The sequence below is a fragment of the Chiroxiphia lanceolata genome, chromosome 1, assembly GCF_009829145.1.
Source record: "Chiroxiphia lanceolata isolate bChiLan1 chromosome 1, bChiLan1.pri, whole genome shotgun sequence".
Classification (NCBI taxonomy): Eukaryota; Metazoa; Chordata; class Aves; order Passeriformes; family Pipridae; genus Chiroxiphia; species Chiroxiphia lanceolata.
Window position 1 is genome coordinate 13,075,990 of NC_045637.1, and position 13,605 is coordinate 13,089,594.

The window sequence follows — 13,605 nt, forward strand, 5'->3', positions numbered from 1 at the left end:
TCCTGCTGGAAGATTCCAATTCTTGACATTGACACCATATTCCTCCTTGGAAGGAGGAATTGACTCCTCTGAAATTGCACCAGGGTTGTGACAAAACAGACCACACTCAGCATCTTGCTGATCTGTAAAATGAATGGAAAGTGTCTTCCCCTAAATTAGAAAAGAAATATGACCTAAAGAACACACTGTTTTCCTAGACCCTGAACAACCTTGGTGCTCTGGGTGATTAGGTCAGTGAACTTTTACAAACCAAGCTTATACAAAATCCTGGGCTAGTTTGTGAAACTGGAGATTTGCAAACACTCCAGTGCACTCAGGGGTGTACTTGCCACACAGTTGTTTTTAGTTCCCCTATTCAGAGGATTATGGTTCTATAATGAAGAGTTGAGCAGCTTATATAACCTTTAAGACTGGTTATAGGTTGATGTACTTCAAAAATCAGGAGTCACCAGGTACAGAGGATGGCCACAGAAAGCCACACTTCAATTTATGTATTAGTTCTTTGTTCATCTTACTGAAAAACATGGATAATTTCTGCTGAAAGTGTTCAGACATGTGCATGAATTTACTAAGGGTCTTGTTTTAATTATACATACTCAAATGTCCATAATTTCAATTCAGCTCCCAGACAAAAACTTTTTCCCCAAGGCTGTGGGTGCAATGCACGTTAACATAAAGTGGTATTGCTTTCCTGATCATGTGAGGCTGTGCTGATATAAATTGGTCAAAATTTAGCATATTAAGCAGTAGACTTTGTGTCTTTGTTGTGCAACTTCAAAACTACCATAAATAAACTGGTTACCAGTACCATGGGAATGCTGTTAGCTGCATGCTTGAGATTTTGGTGAGTACTTCTTGAAAAATACTGTTAGACAAGGTACTAGAAAGCTAGCAATTAAGATTGTATTACAGAAAAGCCTACAAAGAAGTGAATGCAGTGAAAGGGAAACCACAGTAAAATTGGGAGTATGTGACTGCAATTGAATAAATAGGAAGAGAATCATGTTTAAAATGTTTTGTTTATAATCATAAAGGTTTTGTGTAATTTCTTCATGTCAAGAACATACACTCAGTCTATCAAAAACAACAGCTTAAATTCAGTTTGTAGGATAAACACAAAATGGCAGTGTAAGTGAGCCAGCAAGACCTTTTATATGTTGAAGATCTGCAGTAGTAGATCACCCACAAAATCTACAAATCTAAATGTAGTCCATCAAAAAGAGTATCCTGCGCTTCTTCTGTGACTCTTACTCATGAAATAACTAAAATTTGAAAGAGATGCAGATGATTGGTATCACTACATATGCTATTTTAGAGAGCAGCAACTTGAGGTGATTTAATTTCCTGGCTCTTTCAGTGGTCTTCACTGAAGTCTTCTTCTTCCGCAGATATTTTTTTCCCTTACCATTTTGCTTCCATGAGTGTGGCCCTTCAAATTTGGCAAAATCAAACTTGCAGCTCTGCCACAGCTATTTTGTAAGCAGCAGCAACACTCTTTTCCAGCTGGTAAAAATGTGTTGTGTATTGCCTAAGGCTGAGAAAATAGCATCCTCTCACACTGTATCCTTTTTCTTTCACCCATGGTAAATCCATTTGCACCTTCCCAAGAGGATTTATTCCTGAGTCTCAGTACAGGAGGATATGGTATTCCCTCTGCCTTCCTTCAATGTTTGTTTATTGTTGCTGAGACAGGCCATTTTTATATTTAATACTGGTTAGTAAAATCCTCTTAAAGAACCTAGTTATTTGGAGATTCTGCACACAGAGTTTCTCCAAAACTTTCACCTGGAGTAAATTAACCACAGGAGGAAAATGGTTTGCAGTGTAAAAATAGCAACAGACACTTTGTCATCATTGCTAACAAACAGAATTTTGTCTGGACAACCACTGGAATTTGAAATATGGGTCATCCCAACTTCCTTTCCACACTAAATCCTATGAGAACTCTTGCATTTCAAATATAATATCACCAGTAGAGTACGTCAGCAATACTGCTTTAAAATATCTTCTTTACTCTCTTATTAGATCCAATGAAGGAAATGTCTATAGACTTTCATGAATTGGTAAACTATTAAAACTTCTTCTAAATAGAGGATAATGAAATGCAAACAACTGTAAATAGAAGTGAACAGGAATTTCTTTTTCCATCTATTAAAAATGCATCTACCTCTTGCTAACATTAGGTTCTGTCAAAGTAAAATTAATAAAAGTGTTTGAATTTAGGGCTGGCAGTAAAATGCAGCCAGTGGCTCTAAATTACCCTGGCTGAAAGAGCCAGGAGCTGCTTAGGAAAGCACAAGGCATGTTGCTTCTTCCTTTGCCATCACTGACTTTTTTTGAATGAAGTCATCACATTGCATAATATGTCACATTGTATAATTTGTTCCTTCTTCCTTCATCTACAGTGTTTTTCCCAATGTAATCCTCAGGGACAGTGCACTAACTAGTATAGTAAGTGACCTCTATATGTACATATTCTGAATAATAATTTGAATAAGATCAACACCGTGTAAGCAACTAGAGAAAAAGAAAAGGCATAACTGGTGCTTAAGACACAAAATTAAAAAAAATTCAATTTATTTATTTTTTTTTTTAACAGAGACAGGATTTTTTTCCTATGTGCAGCATAAACTGTCTACCTATTGAATTCAACTGCCTTTTACATATAAAAGGATACTGCTGAAGCCTGGATGCTAAGTTTGGAGCCATTCTGTGGCAACACCACAATCTCCAGGCAATGATTACTCAACAGTAATGGTTTCCCTTTGCTTCTAGCAGAATACTGTTAATGCACAGGATCAATAAATGCTTGACAGTATTCCATTAAGAAAAAGTGAGGAACATTAGTTTAATTTCCCCTTATAGTATTGCAAATCAGCACACCTTTAAGGGCATCACAGCTATGGATCTATAATTTTTATGCATTTCATATATTCACAGTCCCAAGTACCTGCCCATTTGCAAAACTTTGAGAACAAATATACCTCCAACAATGAAGGTACACACATTTAAATCCACGTATCAGCCAGACTTCCTCTCTACACTTTCAGTATTATATATGCAAATCATCTCGTATATGTGTGAAAATTAAGACCTTATCTCTCTGGGTTTCTCTCCTGCTTGCTGCATAGTCTGCACCCAGAACACAAAATATTTCCTGAGGTTATTTTATGATGTGAATAGCTTTAGGTTACCTATTTATAAAGGCAGCTGGGTCTTTACCACTCTCCAGGTCTGAAGTCACAGTAAAAGCTGACCCTTCACATTTGAAGAGCCTACTCATCCTGGAACATCATCTAGTCATATGATTTGTGTAGTATTACATGCGGTTTACAGTGAAAGATGTGGACAAAGGCAAATCTCAAGTTCTATGACAAATAGCAGGTCTATTGCCCTTAATCAAGTCGTACTGACTCCCATTTGTACTGCCAATCCTGAGCAGTTCTGAACAGAACAGAGACGTTCATGGGTTTTCTGGCTGAACTACAGAAAGTTCAGCAAAAGCCAGCAAGGATTAAAAATGCCACAAGGAGAGAAAGCTGTGTGGGGTTTTATAGTTTGTTTGAGGTTTTTTTGTTTGTTTGTTTGTTTCTGTTTTGGTTTTGGGGGTTTGTTTGTTTGTTTCTTTGTTTTTGTTGGTTTGGTTTTTTTTAACTGAACTGTTTTTGTGACACTTCCTTAAAAGCGGCAAGTGGTGAGCTCTGGATCTGGTTACCTAGAAAGAATTGCTTTTGGCTCCTGGGAAACAAAGCTGACAGTCAACCAAGCTGAAATGTTTGGCTTCCAGGTTGTCTTACTGCAATGGAAGTTTCTTTACCATGGGACTGGGCTAACAGCATAGCAGTCTTTCCTGGTTCCCAAGGGGGAGCCAGTTATGCATATATGACAAACTGGAGACCCAGCTAGTGTTTCATAGTAGCTGTAAATTCATATGAGTAGAAAATCCACCGGTAGTCCTTGATAACTGGCAAAACGATTGTGGATCAACCTGCTACTTTATAACAAAGAAATGAAGAAAAGGACTGAAAATAACTTTAAACTTGCATGTGGCCTGAGATCTGAAACTCTATTCCCTAACTCAGACTTTAGAACAAATAATCCCACTGTTTTTGTTCGTTTATATTGAATGAGTTTTTCCAACTATGCTAACATGATTTAATTTTATTTTACTTGGCAGTAAGTAGATGGTCTTTATTATGTTAATGTTATTAATAATATTTGGCACACAGCTAACTCCTTCCATGAGAGTCTCATGGCCCCTGGTGAATGAAAACCTAAAATATTTCCTAGTAACAGCTGGCATTATCTTAGTGCTGCACAGAGATGCTCTGTGGGATCTGGGGACATAACTCTTATCGCTGATTCCCATAACTTAGAGCTAAACTGCAAATTGGATTAAATGCTCATGCAAAAGAGAAGAAGTAGGAATGCTCTTTATGTGCCTGTCTGCACAGCAGTCACTATGGGGTGATTAATGATTTACTGCTTATTTGGGACTTCAGTAAACTAATTCCTTTATCTTTCATGAGAAGGGAGAAGGAAAAGAGGTGAGAAGCCTGTAAACCAGCATACTATTTTCTTACCCAAAAATCAGGCTCTGACCTTGAAACCATGGCCCTCCAATTTGTTCCTCTGCCATACACTTAATAATTTGTGTGATATTATACATAATATATAAATAAAGTACCAAATGTATATAATGATATATAATAATAAAAAACAATTACTGTTTATATCCTAACTAGGCCAGGAGAACATATGGTCACATGGACAAGTTACCACGTGCCACATGATCCACAGTGACTCTGTGCACTTTTGGGCACAGTGACTGTGAGATTCTGTAGCTCGCTTCTGCAAGTGAGCAGATCTGGGTCAAGTTGTATCTTTGGGGTTGCAAAAGCTGCATCCAGGTCCCTGAGGCAAGTTGCTTCATGAACTGAACTGGGAACATAAGACTAATATTGCTTCTGTTAGCCTGAGGTAAATGTATTATTTTTATTATAAGACTAGTTTTTAATGAAACCTGTAATTGTACCTGGACTTTTTTAGAAATAAACGTATTCCAGAAAAGGCTTAGAATGATCTTTTTATCTGTGTGGTGAACTTCCCATTCACTTCATCAAAATCTTCCTTTTGATGTTATCAAAAACTGTGATGAAGCTGTAGGTACATCTATGTCCATACTTGTGCAGCCTCATGGCTGTAACCACATCTCTTTCATGACTTGCTTAAAATCAGCCAGTTGTCTCAATCTATTTCTAAAGGTACAAGAGTCTACCCTGCATAAGTAAATAGCAATGTAATTACAACTGACACATACAGTTTGAATTGCTGTCGTCACAGCATTTCCTCTCTAGGGCTTTGGTGCAGTGCAGGAGTCACTGAGCCAGACAAACTCTTAATCACACCCTCTGCAAATAGTTCAACACATACTCAGAATGGCTGTGTGTGATTGTGGTTCAGGAATTAAATTTAGCCTCTAGGTTTACCCAGTGACTTGACAATGGCTTAATTTTTCTAGGAATCAAATCTGGTTAATTAATGTATAATTTAGAAAGAAGACTAGAGAGACTCGTACCACAAGGTGGCTTCAAGATAGACATTGTATATACCTAGAGTCTAAATAAAATGATATGGTTTTTAATGGAAACATAAAAAGACATAGCTATTTTAAACACCTGTTCTAGGAACTGGGTGAGGTTTCAGTTCTTTTCATATAAGCACCTTTATTTTATGTTGCATCTCCAAAACAGCATCTTTAACCAGAACATCTTCTGTGTGAGGTCCTCAGACTGCCAGCCCTGTAAATTTAACAAACTGCTGCAGTGAAGTGGCATTTTAGCATATAAGCACCATCTTGCTTATATCTTTTCAATTGAGAAGGAAAAATAATATCACAAATCTTTTTAATTCATCACAGTCAGAATAAAGGTAGAGATATCCTTAGGTGCCTCTGGTATGGGTATTACAGCCCAGAGTGTCTAGGGCTATAGTCAGTGCAGATTCAGTCAGCTCAGCTGACATAGTTCAGACTGTGATTCATGTCCACCAAATACTGAAAACTAATTTAGGATAGGATGAATTGCACCAAAACCACCAAAACCACCTCTGACTTCGCTGGCTGGCTCTGCACTGGGAGCAAAGGGAGGGAGGAGTGATTTGTACACAAGCAGGTGCCTGGATTTAGTCAGTATGACTTTAGATGACAACTACAGTGGTCAGTATGACCACTACAGTATGACTACTAGACTTGGTTTTCTGGTCATTCTTTCTTGAATTATTGTTGTTAGACATCAGTACAGTTGCTCTAAATTATTCATTGTGAAGATAGAGAAATCAGGCTTCTAAGGTTTTAAAGATGTATATACATGCTTAATTCTCTTTAGTCTCATTGAAGTAAAGGTTTTTCAGTCTTTACTGAATTATTGCTGTTAAAAATGTTCCTGGTAGTTTTTTTACTATTCTGTCCTGTCCTTTTAGGGTTTGGTCCATGACATTCAAAGGCACAGGGACTGCATAAAACTTAACGAGAGTTTGTGGGAAAACATGTCAGAGTGGAAAAAGGATATTTAAAAAATAAGACTGTACCATGATGTCTGAAAATATCTCTTTTTCCTTATGGTTAGTATTTTCTTGTTCATCTCAGAGACCCATTTCTCAAAGAAGCCTTTCTGCTTGAGTCACTGGAGTATATGGGGATCAGGGCAGTCATCTGGATTTGTTCCAGCAAGACCCTGCCTTAATGAAAGCTAGAAGAAGCAGTGCTGGCCTTGATTTTTCTATTTAACTATTATTTCAGAGATAGGTATCATTTTCATTCTTCACATAAATACAAAGTGATGTAACTGAAGAGACTTGAAGACAATGAAGAAAATGAAAAGTTAAACAAAAAGGTTAAATCATTCTTTTGCTTAGAGGAGAGATGGTTATGGACTTGTCTTTGTTTCTGTGAGATGGTTAGAAAAGGCAGCTGGTGCCTCAGTATTTTTATAAGACTTCTCATTACTTTCTATTGACCCCAGTTAAGCCAGTTTTCATACTCATTTGACACAAATTTTTGCTATTAGCATGTAATTTTTATGTGAACCTTTTTCTTTTTATTTCAAATTAGAAGTGTAGTGTTTTGGCACAGGCAATCTTTCTAACCACTTCATTAAAATGACAGTAAAATTTCTGTGATGGGGGTTTATTATTGTTCAGAGAAAGACTTTATAGGCCTTATTGGTGTCATAGTTCAGGCAAATCACATATATACATCTTCAACAATCGAGTACCTGTAAGACAAAACTCAACACAGAGGTCTTTACTAATAATGCACATGATTTACACAGGGTTGATGAGATACTGCAGCACTTCCCCATTATTAGAGAAGAAAATAATACCATCATTCACTGGAAACAATGCAGAAATAATGGCTTTGATTTGTTAATTCTTGTCTGTAAAATTGCTGCAATGAGTATAACAAGGTAGCCAGCTGTTGCTAATAAGGCTGCAATGTTTAATGTTAAGCTAGTGGTGATATGTTAATGTGTGTTGTCATTCTGGCTCATCTTATCTGATGATTTTGATATTGTCTGGAAAAACAGGCAGAGGTAATTTACTTTCCAGTCCTGCCAAGAATTATGTCTATACAGTACAGAAGCTGAATGTCACCACCATTTCTCCATAGACTTATCTTGGGTCTGATGCAATGTGTATTGAAATTTGCTGATTTTTTAAAATTGTTTTAATGAGATATGAACAAGGTTTCTTGTTTAGGGAAAAAAATCAGGCCACATATTTAAATCTTAGACAACTATTTTTGTAATTCAGATGGTATTAAAAATCCAGGGATGGGTTTCTGATGTCTATTCTGATGCCTACATAGAAGCCAGAAAATTCTTGCACATATAGGGCAATTATTAGTCAAGGATTAGGAAAATTCTAAATTCACATCACAGCCCCACACAAAGTTTATATGGAATAGGAGGTGAACAATTTGCTTGACCATTACATTTTAAACATATGCTTACATTTCAAGTATCAAAAGCCTTGGTGAGGTTGACAAAGGTTACACAGAGACCTTTGTTCTGTTCCCTACACTTCTCTTGCAGTTGTCTGAGGACAAATACCATGTCTGTGGTGCTCCTGTTGGCTCTGAAACCACATTGGCTTTCAGGTAGAATTCCTTCTGCTATAGTGGGTATTAGTCTGTTCAAGAGTATTCTTACCAGGATTTTGCCAGCAATGGAGAGCAGAGTAATACCACGGTAGTTTGAGCAATCTGATCTAATACCTTTCTTCTTATACAAAGTGATGATGACAGTGTCACGAAGGTCTGATGGTAGTTCACCGAGCTCCCAGCAGCACACCACAAACTCGTGAAATTTGGCGTGGAGGGCAAGGCCCCCATGTTTCCAGACTTCAGGTGGAATTCCATCAACCCCAGCTGCCTTGCTGATTTTCACCTGCAGTATGGCCTTGAGGGTTTCTCCTAAAGTGGCAGTATCCAATTCATACTTTACTGGTTGTTGTGTGATGGACTGAATTGCTGAATCTTGGACTACACGGTTGGTACTGAAAAGAGTCTGAAAGTGTTCAGACCATCGACTCAGAATGGAGGTTTTATCTGTTAGAAGCGTTTGACCATCTGCGCTGAGTAGGGGGCTTTGGACCTGGTATGTAGGCCCATATGCTGTTTTCAAGGCCTCATAGAAACCTTTGTGATCACCTGTATCTGCGCATAATTGAGTTTTTTCAGCTAGATCGATCCACCACTTGTTCTGGATGTCACGGAGTTTCTGTCACGTATTGGCCTCATAAGCCACCAGCGTGCCTGTAGCAAATGTGGATAGAGCCTTCCCAAATCTTCGTTCGCGAAGCCTAGCCATGACATTTCAAGTAATTACTGACATTGGTGAAATGTCTTCAGTTTCAGCAGAAGGAAAGAAGGAATATACAGGTTTTGGGCTAGATATAGGAACTATTTCATTTCTTGTGTCAGGTGGCCACTGATTGTCTTAATATCGTCCCTGGAAAATTGTATTTTGTGTGCTCATGCGTAACCTGTCAGTGGTGGAGGAAAGATTTTACTGGTCCTTGGCACAGAAACAGAGTCTCCCAAGACAATGTGTCAGGTGAGTTTCTTTGAAGACACATATGGCAAGTGGATTTCTACACTAGGGATGTTCTTTCTCCATTGCAAGATTGACCTAGTCATTACGTATAGGATGAGAGTCTAAACACAAGTAAGAAAATGATACATAAAAGGACAGAACACAAGGTCTATGCCTTCTCCCACATTCAGATCACACAAAGTGCTCAGGAACTACCAGGAAAACAAATGCTGATAGCTGTATATTATATTGCCTGTGTTACTGAATAAAATAAATGACATGGCTTATAAACTTGCTTAGCTGCAGTTTTTGTCACTAGATGGCAGAAAAAGATGAGTTATCTTGTATGATTAAACTAGTATTTTAATATATGAACAGGATGAACTAAATCTGTATATTGTAGCTGACCAGAAAAAAATGTAAAATCCACTCACTAAACTCTGCCTTCCTATTGCCATATTTAGAAAACACATTCTAACTTTATGCTGGCAGCATGGGATTATGATGTTCTCTTCTAAACCTGCTTCCCAGATACGATCATTGAAGCTAAAACAAAGCAATGCAGATCCTTTAATTTAAAAAGAAGCAGAGAATAGAGGAAATATGTTTAATTACTATGTGTGGGAAAGCCCATTGCCTGTATTTACTTTGCTAGTTAATACTGACACTGGTAACTGAAGGACCACCGAATCCTTCCTTGCACATCCAGACACCCTGCTGAGTTCAATGGGAACATGAAGTGTGGAAGATTGTGGCTCCATCCAAAGCATCCTCAAGTCTAGGGGAAGATTCCCATTGACTTCTTCAGGGCTGGGATCAGTCTTTGTGAGGAGCCATCCTTTGAACAATAAGCATTCAGCACTGAGTAGCCAGCACAGGGTGCTGGGGGTTTGCGAAGCACTAAACAAATAAATGACACACATTCCATTTCTCGTTTGCCCCAGGGTTACACACACGTGCTGTACTCGGAAAAGATCAGAGCTTTTCCCTGGGAGGCCAGCCACACAGATTGAGAAAGCCACACTAGATAATCTCTGCTTACCCTTTCCATCAAAAAGCTCAGCTGTAAAAGCTTCTTCACATGTGCAATAGGTGAAACAACATTCTGGAGACAGGCTTCATTTTGTGCCCATCACTGGACTTCTCCTGGATGTTCGATACTCCATATCACCCTGCCAAGGTCAGTTCCCATTAGACCACAAAATACAGTAAAATTTGTCCTGGCTGACACACACACAAACTGTCATAGGGCATTGTAGTGTTTGTTATGTGCCTGCTTCACAAGTTCAAAGAGATGTATTTCCACATATCCCTAGAAGACCTATGTAGGACCAAGGGTTCATGGAAACACTCTTGCTCCATGGACTGGTCTGTCCCATCTGGTTTTAGATGCAAGTGCCATCCAGATTATTTTGTTAGTTTAGCTCATAACAGACTTTCATGAATATTCAGAGTTCCTGGTGGGATATCCCAGTTTGGTGGATGGCCAGTTGTGTGGGTCAGGGAGCTGTAAAGAAAAATGAAAGAGACAGCCCCTGAAACTTGAGGTGCAACCAAAATATAGAAAGTTTGCACTGTACTGGCTGATCAATGGTTGACCCTAATTAGATTCAAAATCAGGCCGAGAATTTAATGCACCTAGCTATTTTTTTCATTTTGTATTAGAAGAAATGATCCTTATTAAAGCTCCTAAAAATGAGGAGGTTCACAACATCAGTCAGCATATCACTATTTTTTTCTTTTACTATTTTACTTGTGACATTTGGGTTCAGGCTAAAAACAAAAAGCTTGCTTATAATCTTGGACTAACATAAGGGTTAAAATAGTACTTCAGGGAATGTGATAAGTCTCCACCTGTGGAGCCCTATAGAAAATTTCTATTTGTTCTGTTTAAGCAATTCCAATTCAAAACTGCATGACCTTTTTTTTTTTTTAGTGCAATGTTTGGAAGAGGACTTAAAAAAAATATTGAATATTTTTCTGAAAGAAAGCACCAGAAAGAGGTCATGGAAGAAAACCATATCAACTTTTTAACTAGAATTTAGCATTTCTGGGCCACAATGAAGGTAAATGCAATTTTCTAGTTACATACTAAAACTTTACAGGTTTTTGCACCTTACTGCATTTTTGCCATCTGGTTTAACAGTTGCAACAATCAAGCAAATTAAATATAAAAGCAGGCAGTTGCCAGGGCTTAGACATGGAAGAGCACCAAAGAAGCTCATAACTGGTAGCGAAGATGTGGTTGCTGCTGGGAATCACAGTTCCTGGAAACCTGCACTGTCATTAGGGAGCGATGTTGTAGGTATCTTTGAACTGGTATTACAGCACCACTGGAAAGAGACAACTGTTTCATTGATTATAATTCCTGCGATGCCTAAACCAAGAAAATACTAGTACAGAGAAAAATCAGACTCTTACTACTGTTTGCACCCTTTGTGTCCTAAAACGCCAAAACAGTTCAAAACTGACTCAATTCCATCCCATACATGTCTCCTCTGTAGAGATGTTTTAGAAGTGTGGTTAGGAATAGTATGTTGGCTCAAACAACTTGATACATTGCCCAGAAATTAATGCTGATGTAGTTCTACAAATATGAAGAAAGATTTGGTAGAGATGCTTTTGCAGTGCTCCACTGCCTGTTGTGTCCATTCACGAGTCTTTTTGCTCTCTCAGTGTGGATTCGTTTTGGAAATGACAAGTCACATACTTCAGAACTACCTTCTCCTAAGTGCAAAAACACCTTTTGGAGCTCACCTTTTTCAAGTAGAATGGGACATATCTTCAAAGCACAGATGTAAGGAAAATCTCTAGTCCTCTTCCAAATCAGAGCCTTCTTTCTTGTACTATTCTGCCATCATCCCAAGCAGAGAGCTCTCACAGTATGTAACTAGCTGGCAGCTTTGCACTGCTTGAAGCATCCCTAGAGCAAAACACAGACTGGAGAGGTAACACTACTTAGGTGATTACATCGATGAACATGATCCTTATGAAATTTGCCATTTTGGAAAATGAAAAATGGATCACTGCTGCCCAGTTTAGTGAGTCGTGGTAACTGTATGGTCTGCTAGGCAGTGATCTGAAATCACTAATCTCTGGGTCACTGTTAAAGGCAATTTTTTCTGATTTTTTTTGCTCTGACCTGTCATTTCAGTGAGGCAGAGTCATGTAACTGAGATGAAGATATAAAACCCTTTTTTACAGTTGCTAAAGGTCTGTTAAGATGGAGTCATAATAAAAAACAGTAGTGAAAATCTTGTTTTGTTTCTTGATTTCAGTGTTTTTCTGGTCTTCTCTTCCAGGATATTTGAAGTTGTAGTACAGCTTTATCCTCTGAAACTGCGGGAGAGCAAACACAGCTTTACTGCTCTCACTTAACACAGATGTTAACAATTAGTTTATACTTATTGGCATTAATTGCTATAATAGATGCAAGGAGAGGGTACATTATATGCTTTGTGGGACTCTTTTTAAAGATTTTGCAACCTTTTTAGCTATATTCAAGCTACTCTGTCCAAAGCCCTGGAATCTCTGTTGGAAAGAATTTCCTCTGCCATTTCTCAGAAGCATGTTACAGGGCAATGCACACTTTGTGTCTCCAGCTAGTTAAAGAAAGGATGACTTTTATTCAGACTCATACATTTGATAGAAATGATGCGATTTTACTCTCACTCGTTAGAAAGGCATAAGGTAAAGGAGTATTCTGCTTGTCTTTGGGCTGTCTGCTATGCTTCTGATAGTCAAATGCTGGCAGTTCAAAGTGACATCTTGTCTAAATAATTTATTGAGTTTTAAAGCAGGAGGAAATTTCACCACTGACTGCTCTAGAGGGTGTAGAAATAATGGGAAGATCACACTACAGTCACAACAGTCATTTAGATAAATTGCTTTTGTTTTAAAACAAACTCCAATTACTGAGAGACAAATAAACTCAGAGCCAGACAAAAGAAATAATAAGTTTTGCAGACATTCCATGGCAGGACTGGCTCACGTCAGCTAAGCAGGGTTGAGCCTTCCCTGTGTCAGTAGTGAGATTTCCCAAGAAACAGATACACAACCAAAAGCATTGCTATTGATTTAGTAAATGATGTTTTTCTTACTGAATCCTAATGGATCCCCAGCTCAGGCCTGTTAAGCTGTGAGAAGGGCATCTGCTTAGTGATGAAGCCACAGAGTACTTCTGGATGTTTAAAGCTCTGCAATCTCTTTCTCACATCTCCGTCTTCTTTGGCCACATATTATCATAAGCAGTTGCCTACTGACTCCCTCTTCTCTCCTCCAGACTTTTACTTTCAAGCTCCTATGCCACCTCTCATTGTATACAATCTCTTTTCCTGAGAAGTTGGCTTTCGTGTTCAGCAAAGCCAGAGTATACACTCAGCCAGTGAATCCAGATAATTTTATTTTCAACAAATCCAGATAGTCTCTGCATTTCCCCACCTCTCCCCATGGCTGAGGTATTTCCAGATACTCATGTAGCTGATTCTTTTCCCTGCTTCAAGGTCTTGTT